The following is a 17,772-nucleotide window of genomic DNA, read 5'->3' as shown; positions in this document are numbered from 1 at the left end:
AACGCTTTCCAAGGATCAGTCGATTCGATTCTCCTACATGGTAGGCAAATTCAATGGTGGTAAATAATGCAGGTTTGTGATCTCCATAAAGGGCAAAGTGTTTGCAAGCCACAGTGACTAGTAAAACCTGCTGGATTCTTACAAGAAATTCCTCTCCACTAGCCACTTGGCACATCTTACCGAGTAAGTTCCTCCCCACAGATAATTCAATGTGCCCTGAAAAAGATAGAATTTAAATGCTATGTTCTCTTTAATTTTTTTCACATCTTGATTGAAAATTTTTGGCCCTGCTTTTCTTATTTTACCACATAGAAGATGTTAGGAGCTGAATTTTGGGTGCTAATAACAGAAATCTGAAATAACATGATTTAACAAGATGGAGATTAATTTTTCTCTCAATTATAGGCAGGCTGGGGGCTGACTTTCGGTAGTTGTTATAAGGGTCCTATGATACAATCCACGTTCCAGGCCTCTTCTATCCCTTTGTTCTGTCATCATTGGCATGTGACTTCCATCTTCAAGATGCAACATGGCCACTGTGGCTCCATATATCAAGATTATATTCCAGGCAGGAAGAAAGAGGGAAGGGAAAAAAGCAAAAGAACCTCCTAACTAAATTAGTACCCCTCCTGAAAGCCTTATCCAGAACTTAGTTACCTTACCCCTATCTCAAGGGGAGGCTTGAAAAAGTTGTTTGTCAACAGGGCACATTGATGCCTCTAACAGAATCAGGTTTATTAAGGAAGAAGTAATGATGGATAAAAAGTAGGCAATTATCAGCTTCTAGCATACAGCATCCCTAGCAATATGTCTTAAATAATCACTCTCACTAATACTTATATTGTGTGTTAGGTTGTCAAAACAAACCCCTCCAATGGTCATAGACTCTGAGGACCTCTGTGACTTAAGAGAACACGGAGACTATTTTATGTGAAAGAACATTAGAGAATCTTTATTTGCCACCTGGTACCCAGCAATGACCTATGTACAATAGATACAGAGGGAAAAGCCTTCTCAACAATTTTAATAAGTTGAACATTGTACTCACTTCCCAGCTGCCTTCCAGGAGGCTCACCTGCAACTTCTCTGGGGTGAAAAGAACAGAACATGCTGTCCTGGTGCTCTCTGTGCAGAAGCCCTGTCCAATCTCTTGCTCTTCCAGTTGGACCTATGTTCTCTCCGGTGGATTCAGTAGTGCTTTTTTTAAAGTGAGTTGCTTAATTTGTTAGATATCAATCGGAATGCACCCCACCAGTGGATGCAGGAGGCCACTTACCGGATTCTAGACTTGGGGCAACAACAATAAAAACAAAAGATACTCATTGTGCAACTATCCGGCCATTGGTTATCACAGCACTGGTTGCCAGAATGCAAAATCTTTCTGCTTTAGAGAGATAATGACAGATGGTTGTGGAGAGGGGGAAGGGTAGGGAAGAGACTGGACAATTTCCAAGTTCAATGTAAGGAAAATGCCCAGCCGATAGCAGGTTAGCAGGAGCTCAGTCAATGTTAATTTCCTCCTGTGCCCTTTGTGGTTCTGGGGTGAGGACATTTAGAAACTGCCAGGCAGAACATCTCGCAAAGGCATTTGTTCTCAACTCATTTTTGTACTATATCCAGAAATAATGAGAGAAACTGAGGCAAGAATGCTGAGACCTTTATCATAGCAAGGATTAGAAATCATCTTTTTTGGGACTAACCATTTCGTATTTGTGGATTTGACCTTATCTGGAAGCTATTTCCATCAGCAAAATGCAGCTTCCTTCTCTCCCACCACCCACTTCTTGCCCTGTCTTGCCTCCATCAACTGTTGTTTTCAGAGGGCAGGAAGCAGAACTAATACACCCTTTGAGTCCCTTCTGGTGTCTATTAACTAGGTTGTAGTTCAAGTGTGCGGAGATGGCATCCTTCCGATGAGGTCTCTTTGTCCTTGTCTTCTGCTGATGCTGTCTTAGAGCAGCCGCAGTATGCAAAGTTCAGGAACAGTGTCACTGCTTAAGGAGAGCATGTGGAACCTAAATTTAATGTCTCCCCTGGGACATATGCTATTAATTAAAGTCAGATTCTAAAGATTGCACTTGGTAGATGTGTTGTCACACTGGAGAGAACTAAAAATTATCCACTAAATGTATTTCAGCTTCTTGTCAATTATTCTATATTTGAGTGAAAGTAGTAACTATTTGTTGTATACCACATTTAACAGAGGGGATTAAGACGCTGCTTGATATCCTCTGTGCATTCCCAACTCTGGAGAAATTCTCAACTCCCTGAATAACCTCTAAAACCTTTTGTGATCTGGTCTCTGATCATCCACTTTTTCAGCCTCACATTTTATCACCTTTTAATATGTATCTTATAATCTAACTATATCAAGCAAATAATAATAAAAGCTGATATTTTGGGGCCAGCATCTATACAGAAACACTTAGCATTAACTCTATTTAGCTCAAAGTGGGAATTTCTGGAAATGGGATTGCTGGGTAAATTAAGGTCTGTGGGGCAATAGTCCTTAGATACGCTTGCAGACATTGCTCATTGGCTATTGCTGGTCCATTCTTTTCAAATTCCCTGAGACCATTGTATGTCTTTAATTACATTTTCCTTTAATTCAATTTCTGGTTGATGCTCCTGGGCCGCGGGGATATCCTTCGTACCTCCCCAGGTCAGCACCCCGCTTCCGGTTTATCTACATCCTCTGGGCTGCAGCCACTTCCTGGAAGCCTCCTGGAGCACTTGCATTTCAGCCAGTAGATAGACACCTTTCCCGTGTCACCCTTAGGGGGATCCAGCACTGCCACCTGCCCAATCTTGATCAGCTGTTACGGGTCAGCACTGGTTGCCAGAATGCAAAATAAATGGCAGAAAGGAAATTAACAGCAGGGCAGACTACACACCTTGGTGCATCTCTTCCACACAGCTGGTTCCTGAGCTTCCATTGGTGGAGAACACGCACGTGAGTACAGAGTGCATTGTAATGATTCGTTCTATGTAATGTGCTGCAATCATTTCTATGTCTATGCAGCACAGCTTAATAAAATGATATCAAAGACAACTTTATAACAAAGCAGCATTTTAAAGAGGTTACAGCTGCACAATCATTCCCTCATTTGGTTCTTGCCAAAATCCTATAATTTAAATAAATTAGATTAAATACTGTTATTATTGTAGATGCAGAAACTGAGGCTTGAGATAGCTTAAGTGATTTATTTTAGGAGGTATAGATCAGAAAAATTCAACCACTATGCCAAGGGTAGCAAACAAATAGCTCTTAGCTTGATATCAGCCACATTTTTTTTTTGTGGGAGAGGGGTAGAGATATTAGATTTTATTATTACTAGAGGCCCGGTGCACGAAATTCGTGCACTCGGGGGATCCCTCAGCCTGGCCTGTGCCCTCTCACAGTCCGGGAGCCCATGGGGAGTGGGCCTAAGCTCTCAGTTGAACATCCTTAGCACTGCTGCGGAGGTGGGAGAGGCTCCTGCCACCGCCTTTGCACTCGCCAGCTGTGAGCCTGGCTTCTGGCTGAGCGGTGCTCCCCCTGTGGGAGCATACTGACCACCAGGTGGCAGCTCCTGAATTGAGCATCTTCCCCCTGGTGGTCAGTGCGTGTCATAGCGACCAGTTGTTCAGTCGATTTGCATATTAGCCTTTTATTATATAGGATAATGTTAAAGCATTTTAATTCACTAACAATTTCATATACACACACCCCAACACAAATCTGGATTTTTGTTGAAATATTAAAAGATATGGGAGCTCTAGGTCCTGCTTAGTGTCAATCACTGGAGCTGTGGAGGGGGTGTTCCCTTGAGTGGAGCATGGTCTCCTCGGTTTGCCACAGTCTGCACTACTCTCTCTTATCTTCCCCAGGACCAAGCCTATGCTGCACATTCATATCACCTGCCTGGATCCCATGGGCATTTGAGGTTAGGACCATTGAACAATACTCTTTCTCTGTCACTTTACCATGTCCCTCTTTTTCAGGTGCTCAAGTGTTCGATCACTTTTAATCAACCAACACAATCCACTTCTTTTACTGCCTGGCTGTCACTCCCTCTTCCCAACACTTTCCACCCCTGCTGACTCTGATTCTGGGCAAACCTCTCTCTTAGTCCTTCCTGCAGTGTGCTGCCATTGTCCTTTAAATGCCTTGTTTACAGGAGCCCACTGATAGCTGGGCTTTCTCCAAGATTCTTGGGCTTACTTTCCTCAGTACGGATTTGAATGATGAATGAATAAATGAGTGGATGAATGGATATGTGAATGTATGACTTGTTGACTTGAACTCAGGTGGAAACCACTTTCTACTCCCCTTCCCAGAGTATGGGAAGTGAATATGAAAAGCCATCTGTCGTGACCTGCCCTTGACTTTGGACCGGAGCATGGCATGGACTTGAACTGCCTATTCATCTGCTCAGCAATTGCTTCTAAACAAACAAACAAAATATCCAGGAAGAAAGGATACAATGTTTTTTTCTTCCAAAATGAACTTAAAGCAGTATGTAGTATTAAGCCACAAATAAAACGGGGTGGTTATTTAGCTTTTAAGAATTAAAAAGAGCAAGTTTCTCAGATATTAATCATTAACTATAGTTGAATGCTGAGTTTAGCACTGAACTTCTAGTAGTGAAAAAAATCTAGTCTACTTAAGAGAAACATTTATTAAACATGACATTATGTGAACCAGCAAGTTAAAAATGCCTCTTTATCTGATCCCTTTACTGAAATATTTTAGTTGACTTTTGTTTTAACTAGGCATTCTGCCATCTGCAAATAATGATATTTTACATATACTTTCCCAACAGTTAGACTTCTTCCTTTGTAATTTATTGCAATTGCCCAAATCCTCAACCCAACATCAATTATGAAGTTCAAGGGCAACCTTGTTCTGGTCCTTTCTAAAAATTTAAGTAATATGCTCATGTGATTAAAAACATGAGGTGGAAGGCTCCTAAGAAATAGCTGTTCCTTGTCCCTCTTCCCCAGTTTCTCTCTCTAGTGGCAATCTTTTCCAACTATTTTTAGCTATCTCTTACTTTAATTAATGTAATTTTATCTTTTTATAAATATACTTTTATTGATTTCAGAGAGGAAGGGAGAGGGAGAGAGAGATAGAAACATCAATGGTGAGAGAGAATCATTGATCGGCTGCCTCCTGCACGCCCCACACTGGAGATCCAGCCTGCAACCCTAACCGGGAATTGAACTGTGGCCTCCTGGTTCATGGGTTGATGCTCAACCACTGAGCCACACTAGTGGGGCTAATTCACGTAATTTTAAATGCTATGCTTTTACTTCTTCTGTAGTAATTTTAGATATTGCCTACTTGACTCCTTGTTATGGAAGGTGATGATTCAACTCTCTTTTACCTGCTCTACTTTATCACCTCATTCTCGCCATGTGTACAGTATATGCCATATTTTAAAAATAAAATCCATATCCAGTCTTCGTTACTTGTGCATGTAATAGCCCCCTGTTTCTAAACTTTCTCCCCTACATTCTAGTCTCAGCACAGCCACCAGTGGGCTCCTTCTAAAATGCAAGGACAGTCTTGTCACTTCTCTGCTTCCAACCTTACTGTTACTCAGAGTAAAAGCCCAAATCCCTAAAATACCCTAAGGCCTGTGTCACCTGGCTCTCATTACCTTCTGATCTAGGCTTTTACTACCCTTTCCTTTGCCCACATCCTTCCAGCAATGATGGCTTTCTTGCTATTTGTCAGACATACTCTTACCTTAGGGCCCCTACTAGGGCCCCTAATACTTGTATGGCCAACATTCTTACCCTCCTCTCAACCTGCCCCTCTTGCCTCTCCTCAGCAATTTTAGGTCCCTTCATTCTGTTCAACCTTTTAATTTTTTTCTATCATATTGAAATCACTTACTGGTTATATAGCATTTTATTGTCTGTATCCCTGCTCCGGCTAGACCAGGAGCTCCATGACTCCAGGGGCCTTCATTTTGTGTACTATTGTATGTCACACCTAGGAGAGCGCTGAGCACATAGTAGCTGCTCAATAAATTGGAAAGGTGAGTGCATCAATATGAGGATTTAATCTGACACACTGCAGGGCCAAATGTAGTAGCATGAGGAGGTCATCTCCTTTTTTGCCTAGTTTTCTTTTTCTCCAAGAATTTATAACTGCCCTTCCCTTCTCTTATCTCATCTGTTGTCCATATGTCCTTCAACCCAAATGTTCCATAATATCAGGGTTTTGTTTTTAAGGAGAATGACTGGTGTTTCTCTAAGTTTAATTTTGGCTTTATCATTTTAAGAGAGCGTTCTTATACTATTGTGAACACAGCTTCATTTAGGATGAAATTCACAGATCACACAATTCATCCTTTGAAGGTGTACACTTCGATTCTGTTACAAGCTGGGTTGTGTCCCTCCACCCCCAACTTCATTTGTCGAAGTCCCGGCTCCCAATACCTCAGGATGTAACTATATTTGGGGGTGATTAGTAAAAAGAATCCCATGCGACTGGTGTCCTTATAAAAAGAGGGAGACCCCAGAGGCGCGTGTGCACAGAAGGATGGCTATGTGAGGGCAAAGCAGCAAGAGGGGAGCCATCGAAAGCCAAGGACAGAGGCTTTGGAGAAACCCCACCCTGATGTCAGATTATAGACTTCCTGCCTCCAGAACATGAGATAAGAAATTTCTAAGTATCCAGTCTGTGGTATCTTGGTATGGCAGCCCTAGCAAACTAATAGGTGGTTTTTAGTATGTTCACAACCATCACCACAGTTCATTTTAGAACAACTTTATCATCTCAAAAAGAAACCCCATATCTTTAAGCTATACCACCTCCTGCCTTTCTCTCCTATCTCAGCCCTGGGCAACCACAAACCTACTTTCTGTCTCTGAAGATGTACTATTTTGGAAATTTCATATAAATGACATTATCTTCTAACATGTAATAATTTATCACCTCATTTGATTTGATTTTTATTGAAAAATTCATGTCCATAAGGGGAAAACTCAACATAGGGGTGTGTGTATGAATGTGTAGCCTAGTCATCATTAAAATTAAGATTGTTACTTCTTTTTATAGTATTTGAGGTAGTTTGCTTTTATTTCCTTCTTTTTTTTTTTTTTGAGGAATGACAGGTAGTTAGGCTTCTATTTGAAAATTTGGAGAGTTTTGATCTAAACAAGTTTATCCAGTTGTGTTTGTGCGGTGTGTGAACAGTTTTTCAACATATTTAGTTACTGGATATTTAAATTTCTTCTTTCCTATTGTGACTATTTTGATTACATTTTTAGGATGGAAAAGTATAAATAGTGCAGATATGGATTTGAATTTCAGCTGCATCCCTTAGTAGCCGGGTGACCTTGGGTATATAGCTTCATTGCTCTAAGCTTCAGTCCTTGTTTGTAAAGGGAGGACAGATATTTATCTCACGGTGTTATCACACATACACAAAACACTCAGTACTGTGACAAGGTGCATAGTCAGTACCCAGACAATCCCCTTGCTTTTGAAAAAATACTTTATTTCGCTCGGCCAGTGTGGCTTAGTGGTTGAGCATTGATCTATGAACCAGGAGGTCACGGTTTGATTCCCGGTCGGGGCACATGCCCGAGTTGCAAGCTCAATTCCCAGTATGGTGTGTGCATGAGGCAGCTGATCGATGATTCTCTCTCACCATTGATCTCTTTCTCTCTTTCTCTCTGAAATCAATTAAAAATATTTTTTTAAAAAATACTTTATTTCAAATGGAATTTAAAATAATTAGCATTTAACTGTGCAAAGTGTTTCCTGATACATTTTACAGTTTTTCCCCAACTTCATTATCTTGGATGCTCTATTTCCTGCCTCATTTATAATTTTATTAGTTTTTTAATGAATTTGCTATCTGTTGGACATTTGTTAGTCTTTTAAAAAAAGTATTTTTGGTTATATTAACCACTTTCTAATTTCTTTATTATTCAACTAATTCGTTGTTTATTTTGTCACATTTACTTTCTTATTCTCCTGTGGGTTTTTTTTAAACTCATTTTCTTATCTTATAAAATAAGGTGAGAACTTAGTTAATTTCTTTTATTCTTTTAAAAGAATAAAGACAAGTAAAGCTATACACTTTTCTCCAAACACTGTTTTGATATTTCCCATAGATTTTGATCCATGATTGTCATGCTCTGTATATCCTGCTATTGGATTCTGAGCACGTGATTAGAACCAGACTTCCAGGGATGGACTAGAAGCAGGGAGACTAGAAAAAGAAGCCATCACAGCCATAAGCGGAAAGGCTATAGACAACTACGTAGTCTGAGAATAGGAATGGGTGTCAAAATAGCGGGGGTCTAGAAATACAATCAATCAATACCAGTTGAATGACTATTATGTGCTGAGCACTGTTCTCCCCAGGGGCTTTGCCTGTGTATCCCCTTAATGCCCACAAAGTGTTGTGACATTGTTTTCTTCCTTTTCTTCTGCACCTGAACATACTGGAGTAGTCAAATGACTTGCCCAAGATGTAGAGCAAATACAATCCATTTCTCGGGAATCCCAGTTGGGTAGTCTCTCCACTATTATATCATGTTATGAATCTCTTATAGGCTTATTTAGGGGCCAACTCTTATTCTTCAGAATGTCAATGATGAGCATTGCTATCTTTTACTTAACTGTTGTGGTACAGAAATGGTTTTTGCTTACTTTGCAGTGTTACCTAAGAGAAGGCATGGGTGTCAATGACAGCAGTTTTACATATAGGAGAAGGCTTACATGTGGAAGAGCTTGCTGATCTATTTCAAAAGACTCCATAGGCCAAAGCTAAGTAAGAACAAAGTGCAGAATATTGATTGTAGCTACAGTTAATTAAATAACTACTATGTGCCAGGCACTGCTCTTATAAAAATATTATATGCATTAGTTTAACGAATGCTTACCATAGTTATGAGAGGTGGGTATTATTATTTTTATTCCCTCTTATTTATAGATTAGCACATTGCCTCTCCAAAGTGTTAAGTAATTCATCCCAAGTTGCAGAACCAGGAAGTGGCACAGATGGCAATTAAATGCAGGTTATCTGACTTTAAAACCCAAAACCTTATCTTTTTCTCTTAATTGCCTCTCCTTGGAGCCATAAAAAGGCAGACTATTAATCAATATGAAAGAAATTATTAAGAATGTGCTGCTTCAAGAGTTGGTGGGCCATTTGCTGCTGGCAGGATCCAAGCAGAAGCCTGTGATCCTCTGTCCACAAAAACAAGGGGGAATGCATGGCCTGCAGCTACAGGTACTGACCCTGAAGAAGGCCAGAAGAATTTGTTGCAAACAGGGAAGTGTGTGGTAGAAACATCAGACCATCTTGTGAGACAGTGAGATTCCCGTCAATGGGTCAGGTGGAGCAGGTAGAATTTTTTTTTGCAGATAGAGTCTAAATTTAGATGAACAGTTGAACTCGATGGTCTTTTAAATTTTCCAGTGACCTTTCAAAACTTTTGCAAATCAAGTATCTTAAATATTCATTTTGATTTTTCCAGAAAGAGCAGTTAGAACAGCAGTTCTCAGGTTTTTGAGTGTGTGGCTCATGTTCAAACACTAGACATATAAGCTAGCTCCCTTCAAGGGATAAAGAGATTCAAAGGGCGGTAAACAAGTAAGCAGTAGTTGCAATGCAAATACTAGTTTCATGTACCAAATACTAATCCCATGTCTCAGAGATTCTATACAAGCATCCACGGTTATGTACTGTGTAACTTCATCACCCATCAGCATGTGCATCTCCTTGAAGAGGGCACTCTACTGCTCTCTCCAGCCCCTCCTATATACACACACATCCATATGCCAGTAACCATGCACCTTTTTTCTTAGATGCCAGCTGGATAGTAAGCTGTACCAATTATTCCAACAAGTTCTACCAACTCTTTGCTATTTCAATAAACCATTCTACTCAATGTTATATCTGACATTTTGCCGTATCAGTGCCATATCAACAGTTAAAGCAATATTACATTTATATATTGACCAACTTTAGGGGCACGCCTGTGATGAGTCCATAGAACAACTGTTATAAGGATGAGCGGTATAGAAACTGGCTGGGGTGCAAGCTGGTAGCTGAATTAAGAAGTCCTTTATCATTACTGCCCATGAACTAGACTTTCTCAGTAAATCCTGAACATATCTTAATGCAGAGGGAAGAACTGCTGGGCTGAAATAACCCCTATCTGGTCTTCAGACTGAATGGGGACATCTGGCTATGACTCAATGGCCACCATTGTCCAAGGTGAGCAAACTACACGAGCCCCTGTTTCCAAACCTCATCCTCTTCTGTTGACTTCCTGCTATGCAATCTAGGCAAGTCATTAAATTTTTGTGAGCCTCAATCTCTTTATCTATAAAATGGTGATATTAATAACATCTCCTCTGTAAGATTGTGCTAAGGAGGTGAAGTGAGATAAGGACAAAAAAAGATTTTTATACACCGTAAAGTGCCATAATAGAAATAGTCATTATTATTTTAAAAGTGATGTTCCGGCAGGGTCTGGACTGCAGCCGAAAGCAGGCTGAGTCAGAGGCAGGTTTGTAGGGGAGCTGGAAGCCTGCTGGGGCATCGCTAAGGAAACTAGCCGAGACACATACGTCACGGAGCCCCATCCTTATCTGTCCACTGCAGAGTATCTACCAAGAGCACAAACTGTGCAAGGGACCAGTCATGGATAATTCAGGAAAACACACACATCAGATTCCATCTTAGCAGGGAGAGAAAGTGGGAGCAGTCTCCAAAGAAGGAAAATGTTTCTCTTGGTTACGAAGAAGAAAGAGCTTCCTGAACATTTCTAGTCGACATGTGTAATGCCATCTGGAAGGCAGAGGAGAGAGCTGGCTCTTGGGTTTCCTTTCAAAAGGGGAAGCCTTTGTCCCTGGCATCCTTTGGATATTTGTTAGGATATGAAGTTTAGTAGCATAAGCCCTGGGAGTCCCTTTGTTGAGTAAGACAAGTTTGGGTGAAAAATGGTTCTTGACCCTGGGAACTAAAATTGTGGAAAGTTCTTGTGTGTCCCTCTGTATCTCTGCAACATCTCTCATATAATCTTCTCCCTCTTTGACATGAATACTTTCCAACCATAGTCTTGATTCCCATGTTCGATTCTTTTTCTTGCTCTATTTATTTTATTTATTTATTTTATTATTTTTTTGAAATATATTTTTATTGATTTCAGAGAGAAAGGGAGAGGGAGAGATAAAAACATCAATGATGACAGAGAATTATCAATCAGCTGCCTCCTGCATACCCCCTACTGGGGATGAGCCCACAACCCGGGCGTATGCCCTGACCAGGAATTGAACCATGACCTCCTGGTTCATAGGTCGATGCTCTATCACTGAGCCACGCAAGCTGGGCTTTTCTTGCTCTCTTTATACATGACATGAAGGACATTTAGTAGATGTTCCAAACACAACTTTCCTTAATAGAACTCCTTATTAGAACAACTTTCCTTAATAGAAACTCTCACCCCATGAGAGTTTCTCCCCTACATTAGCACTTTGTACCACCATTGGGCCACTCATACTACAAACCTGGAGTTTATTTTGACCCTGTCATTCTTTTACCTACTGGTTTTATCTTCTTAGATCTGCCTGGACCCGTGGTCGGCAAACTGCGGCTCGCAGGCCACATGCGGCTCTTTGGCCCCTTGAGTGTGGCTCTTCCACAAAATACCACGGCCTGGGCGAGTCTATTTTGAAGAAGTGGCGTTAGAAGAAGTTTAAGTTTAAAAAATTTGGCTCTCAAAAGAAATTTCAATTGTTGTACTGTTGATATTTGGCTCTGTTGACTAATGAGTTTGCCGACCACTGGCCTGGACCATATCATTCTACTGTGACTCTACTGGTTTGGGCCTTCATCATGACTAGCCTGAACCATGGATTTGGGCATCATGTCTAGTTTCCAGTTACCTTAATCCCTCTTCCTGAAGCTGCTAAAGTCACCTTCCCAAAAGGCAGATCATATGTGCCACTTCCTTACTTGAAAGTTTCTGATGGCTCCCTATTACCTACAGAAGCATACACTCTTCTCTATGGCATTTGAGTGAGCTCCTTTTAGGGGAAACACTGGAGATTGTTTGACCAAACAGATAACTGTAGTGTCAAGTGGGGCTTAATGCATTGTGGTCTAGAGCTAAGCTCTTGACATGCTCAAGATTCCTCCACCGGCAAGAAATTGTTGTAGGGAATACAGAGAAGACTGGATATGTAATCAAAATTGTTTTTAAATAGTGTTTTCTGAAAATTCTATTGGTCAGTAGCAGCTGTTTAGGTTCCTGAATTACTTTTGGCTGGGATAACTGGGACTAGCGGAGTTGCTATGTGATAAATGAGAGATGTGTTGAATAAACAGACTAGAAAGTCTTTTCCATTACAGGTTTGTAAGCATGGAAATTGGACTTGAGTTCACCATTATTGAGAATAAGTAGGTGGGGTTTGTTGAAGAAAGCCATTTATGGCCTGTTTTTAACATTAGATCACACTCAAAATTATATATGTTTTGTTTAGTAGCTTGTGTATTCTCATTTTTATCACTGCGTTATTTATGTCTTCAAATTAGATTTAGAAAACAAAATATCTGGCTCTTTTAGAAATAGAAATCTTTGGCTGGAGTCCCTATTTCTAACCACTCTTGTACTTAGGGAAGGGCTTGGAAATCAGACTGTACAGTGTTTGGTAGATAGACAATTCAGATAGCCACATGGAGAGAAGAAATTGGGCCACCATAACTGATTTTGTTTAAGACTAATTAAAAGCAGACATAAGAAATGCTCACATGTGCTTAGGATATTCAAATGAATACACATGAAATAGTGAACAGTGGTTCCTTCTGCAACTGGGAGGGGCAATTTTGCTTCGTATTTTATACTTTCTACATAGGCATTTGTTCAACCATGAATCTGCCCTACTTCTATTAAAAAATAATTAGGCATATTTATATGTGTTGCCATGGATCCAGAATATATTGTTAATTATAAAAAGCAAGGAGTAGATGTTAGGTAACGCATAATCCAATTTTTAAAAATATATATACGTGTGTGTACAATACACACACACACATACATCCATACATATAAGAAATGTCAAATTGTTCTCTCTAAATTAAATGAAATCTAAATCTGAGTCCCATCTTGACAGGAGAGCAGGAAATTCAATCCCCATGATTTTGGGGTGGTCCCAGTCTTCCATGGTGACCACCGATAACCTCTTATGTCCACATTAGCAGGTATCCTCAATTGGGCAATAAGGTGCCTTCCATGTTGATCTTGGAGGGGAAACTTTGCTAACACTAGTCTTTCCCTCTGAGGTCCTGGTCCCTTCTCGGGGACAGCTCTGGAGAACCCAGAGACATTCTTATCTTGAGGACTGTCCTTCCTCTGGTACCACCTCCCTCAGCACAAACCACTGCAGAGCTCCAGGCCCAGAGGAAGGCATCTCCTTTAAGCTCTAAATCAGAGGCACAAGAGGCCTAGAATTATTGTCCTTGGAATTCTGTGTGTGTGTTTGGGTGTGAGAGTTTGTACACATGCATTTGTGTGAATCCACGTGCGTTTACACACATGCACAAGTGCATGGGAGTTTATGGAAGGTAAATGTGAGGATAAAACAATGAACTATCTTAATCAGTCATCGTGCCACGTGCATCTCACAGATAAGAACCCTGCAGTTCAGGGAGATGAAGCAACATGTACAAGGTTAAGGCGTAGTGATCATTTTAAATCCAGATCTCTCATCCCCAAAGCTCATACCAATTTCCTCAGACTTAGCCACAACCACATTTTATAGTAAACATAAAGACTGGAAAGTTCATGCAAACCTTCTCAAATTTTTAACTGTTAGTTATTTTGAAACTTATGGGGAAAATGACAAATTGCCTGATTTTTTTTTTTTTTCATTTTCATCCTGCATCAGAAGGATGGATGCTTTGGTGGAGAAGCAACCTTATAAGGTCCTGGGATGGCGGGAATATAAAAACCATGAAATGCTAGGATCTCGGGACCACCTAGGCTGTGTGTGTGTGTGTGTGTGTGTGTGTGTGTGTGTGTTTCCTTTTAATAAGCACTATGCCTAGTTATTTGATTTGAAGCAACAGAAACCTAGTGTATGCCAATGAGGAATTTATTGAGAGGATCTGGAGTAAGTTACAGATTCCGAGGCAAGTTGACATACCAGACCTTAGAAAGAACAGGTCTGGGCCTCAGAGGAGCAAAACTCTGGGGCCCAGGCTTCTCCGTCTTTTCTTGGGAATTCATGTGCTCTACTTTTGCTGCGTTCTTGAATCCCAGGCTTTACTTTCCCAGGGAATCTGACATGGTTAGGGGACCTTGACTGACACCCCCATTGAAACCATGCATAGCTGGAGTGGAGTGATTGTGTTTGCCCAAATTGCCCAACAAATCTGCCCAGGAATTATAATCCAGACCTTCAAACTCCAGTCCTCCGCGTTGGATATTAAGCTACATCAAACGAGATGTAGCTGACTGGGGGTATTTTTAGGTGCTGAGTACTTTTCAAGGGTTTTTAAAAACAACTATATCCAAACAGTCAAGAAGAAAAATTGCAAACATTGTGGGCAGTGATTATCATTCGTCAACGGAGAGCAGACATCCTACAAAACTGTTGCATGTAACTGATCTGCTGCCTTGATTAGAACTGAATGAAACCGGGAAGCCTTTCCCAAACTTGGCTCCACGTCAGAGTCAACTGTGGGTTCCGGTAAGTGCCGGCTTTGGCGCTGTTTGACCTGGGTTGGGTCCCAGCTTTGTCTCTACCCAACTGTGTGGCCACATAAAGGATGCTTAAGCTCTCCAAGCCTCAGTTTTCTCATCTGTAAAACAGTGACATTTTACTGTTAACTTCATAAGGTTGTTGGGAAGAATAAACAGATTCCTTTGTGGACAGTGGTTATCGTCACGGCCTGACACCTGATAAGTGCTCAGAAATGTTAGTGGTGTAGGCAACTGGATTCCTCTTCCTTTAGCCTGGCTCGTTAGGCTGTGCAAAACCCTTTTACACACACACCTCATCAATCTTCAGCAGCTCAATAAGATGTACTGTAAAAGCCAGACTCCCATCAGACTGCAAAACAGGTTCTTTCATGAAAGCAGAGTTTCAGAAGTAAATTGGAATTGATCTACTCTTAGAAATGAAAAGTGTTTGATCCGGAAGGCTATTATATTTAAATCGAACAGTTCTTTCAAAAGCCGCAGAAGAGACTGTCAAAGGCAGGGCAAGTTGCTCTCCCCTTTGAGGGTGATCACTCTCTTCTGGTGGGAAAATAGTAGTCACCAGCAGCCCCACTATCGACTCATTCATCTTTGTGAAGTGAGAGGCTGCAGAGTGGAAGGCCAAGAAGCAGAGCAGAGAACTGGTTAGTTGCGTCTTCTTCCTTTCTGATCGCTAGAAGCCTCCTCCTCGCGGTATCAGGGCCAGAAGGATGAACAGGAAGGTGGAGGGCAAGAAAGGCTGTGGCTGGCACCAGGTGCCCACAGAGCAATTCCCTGCCAGCACTAGGGTAGACCTGGGAGCTGACGTCAAACTCCCTGTGATGACAGGAGGGATCTGCTTCCAAGAAAACAGGTTATGATGAGTAAGAAGGCAGAGCTCTGGTCAAATCTGCGTGCAGACTGAGCAGTGAGTCATGCCGGGGTTTGTGAGAAAGGTGACAATTTGTGAGCAGGTGTTCATCTCGCCCAGGTTTTCCTGCAGCTAGGGAAAACTAGAGTCACATACAATATTCCTTTCTTTTCTCATCTTCGGTAGCTACCAAGAGTGATTTTGGATTACCCGTTTGTTTTTCCTCCTTAGAGAAGAGAAGCAAGATAAAATTGCAAATTCTGTTAAAATGTCTTTTTCAAATGCCCTCTCCGGTTTTGCTATATGTTTTTAGGTTGTGTAATAGAATTGAACTTGTGAGGCCATTACAACAGAATTGGGTGGGGAAGGCTTAGGTAAGGCCTGGAAAGGGCCCTGTGTCATCCTGCATAGTTAAGTTAAACACCCAAGGGAAGTATTACCAGGAGATTGTCCACAAACTAAAAAAGGAAGGGAATGGACAAGAATGGGTTTCAAGAAACCTAGATCTTAGGGTTTTTAGCTTCTTGTTCTGGTTCCCTATGGCTGTCTAACCTAATTTTCCTGCCCCCTTGCAAAGAAGGAGCACAAACCACCACCAGCCATTTAATTATGCTCACAGATTCTAGGGGTCAGGAAGTCAGAAGAGGCTGGTTCCCGCTTCGCAATGTCTGGGGGGGGGGGGGGGAGACACTGGAAGGCTTGCCGTGACTCAGAAGCGGGGGGCGGGAGTTATCTCAAGGCTTGCTCACTCCTGGGTCTGGAGGTTAACGCTCGCTGTCCACCGGGGCCTCCATGAGGGCGGGAACAGTTCACATGGTCTTTCCATGTGGTTTTCCTGCTTCCTCACAGCATGATGACTGGGTTGCAAGAGGACCAGGCTGAAGTGGCAAACCGGTTATGACCTAGCCTAGGAAGTCACATGGAGTCCCTTCTCATCACAGTCCTGCCCAGCTTCAAGGGGCAGAAACACAGACGCCCATCTCTTCTTGGAGGAGTAGCCACTTCATATTGAAAGAGAAGCAAGTGGGATGGGACATGCGCTATGGCTATCTTTGGAAAATATACTGAGCTGTACTGTTGGCTACCATCCATCAATTTCCAGAGCTTAAAACCCTTTCACGATCTCTGATGGCATATTTGATGAAGCAATATCCTCAGATGGCCCGGCATGGTCTGACTCCAGCCTCTGTCTGCCCTCACCTCCTACGCTGTCTCATTTGCTCTGTGAGCTCCAGCCACACCAGCCTCCTTTCTGCTCTCCAACATGTCAACATCTTTCTCGCCTGGGAGCCTTCAAGCACACTGTTTCCTCTGCCTGGAATACTCTTCCCCTCTTCATTACGTTTCTCTCAAAGGGAGGGAACAGAGCGGGGCTACTTTCTGTTTTAAACTTCTTGGCCCTGTTTCTGCAAGCTGTCAGAGCCGCATGGTGCAAATGAGCAACCAAGCATGTCCGCCTTTCATTGCTCACAGCCTCCACCTGGAGCCGCTGACCCTGACAGTGGGGAACGGGAATGTCAGCACTCCAAATACCGCCAGCTCCTTTCCCCGCTTCCTGTGTCTGTGCAGCAGGATAAGGGAAATGGGACCAGGTCATCACAGCCTTGGTGTCACCAGACGCTGGCTGCCTGCTTCTGACACGGGAGATGGCAAGTCCCACAGGCAGGGACTTTTGTTTGTTGGTTTTGGATGGGCCGCTGCACCTGGAACCCACCCCTGCAAGTGAACTGTCTCATTCTAGTAGGGACGAAGTGGCATACTGCATGAAAGTGAAGGCTTCAGCGGAATTCTCAGTTATCCCTTCGGAACACGTGGGGCCAGAGAGCAGGCCACTCACTTTACACAGGTTGAAGGGAATTGCCAGCCACAGCCTTTCTTGCCCTCCACCTACCTGCCTGTCCATCCTTCTTGCCCTGATCCCACGAGGAGGAGGCTTCTAGCGATCAGAAAGGAAGAAGAGGCAACTAACCAGTTCTCTATTTCTTGGCCTTCCACTCTGCACTACGTTAAAAATCCGAACCCTTTCCTTAAGCAGCAATGTCAGTACTGACAATACTGTCTTCTCAAAAGAAACACTTTCTTGTAATCCAGAAAAAGAGTCATGGCAAATGTATTCTGTAAAGGGCCAGGCAGCAGATATTTTGGGCTTTGCAGGCCCTAGAATCTGGGTCACAATCACTCAGTTCTGCTGCTGTTGCAAG

This window comes from Cnephaeus nilssonii (genome assembly GCF_951640355.1).
Source record: "Cnephaeus nilssonii genome assembly, chromosome: 5".
In the NCBI taxonomy this organism is placed as follows: Eukaryota; Metazoa; Chordata; class Mammalia; order Chiroptera; family Vespertilionidae; genus Cnephaeus; species Cnephaeus nilssonii.
Note: the sequence above shows the minus strand (reverse complement) of the source record.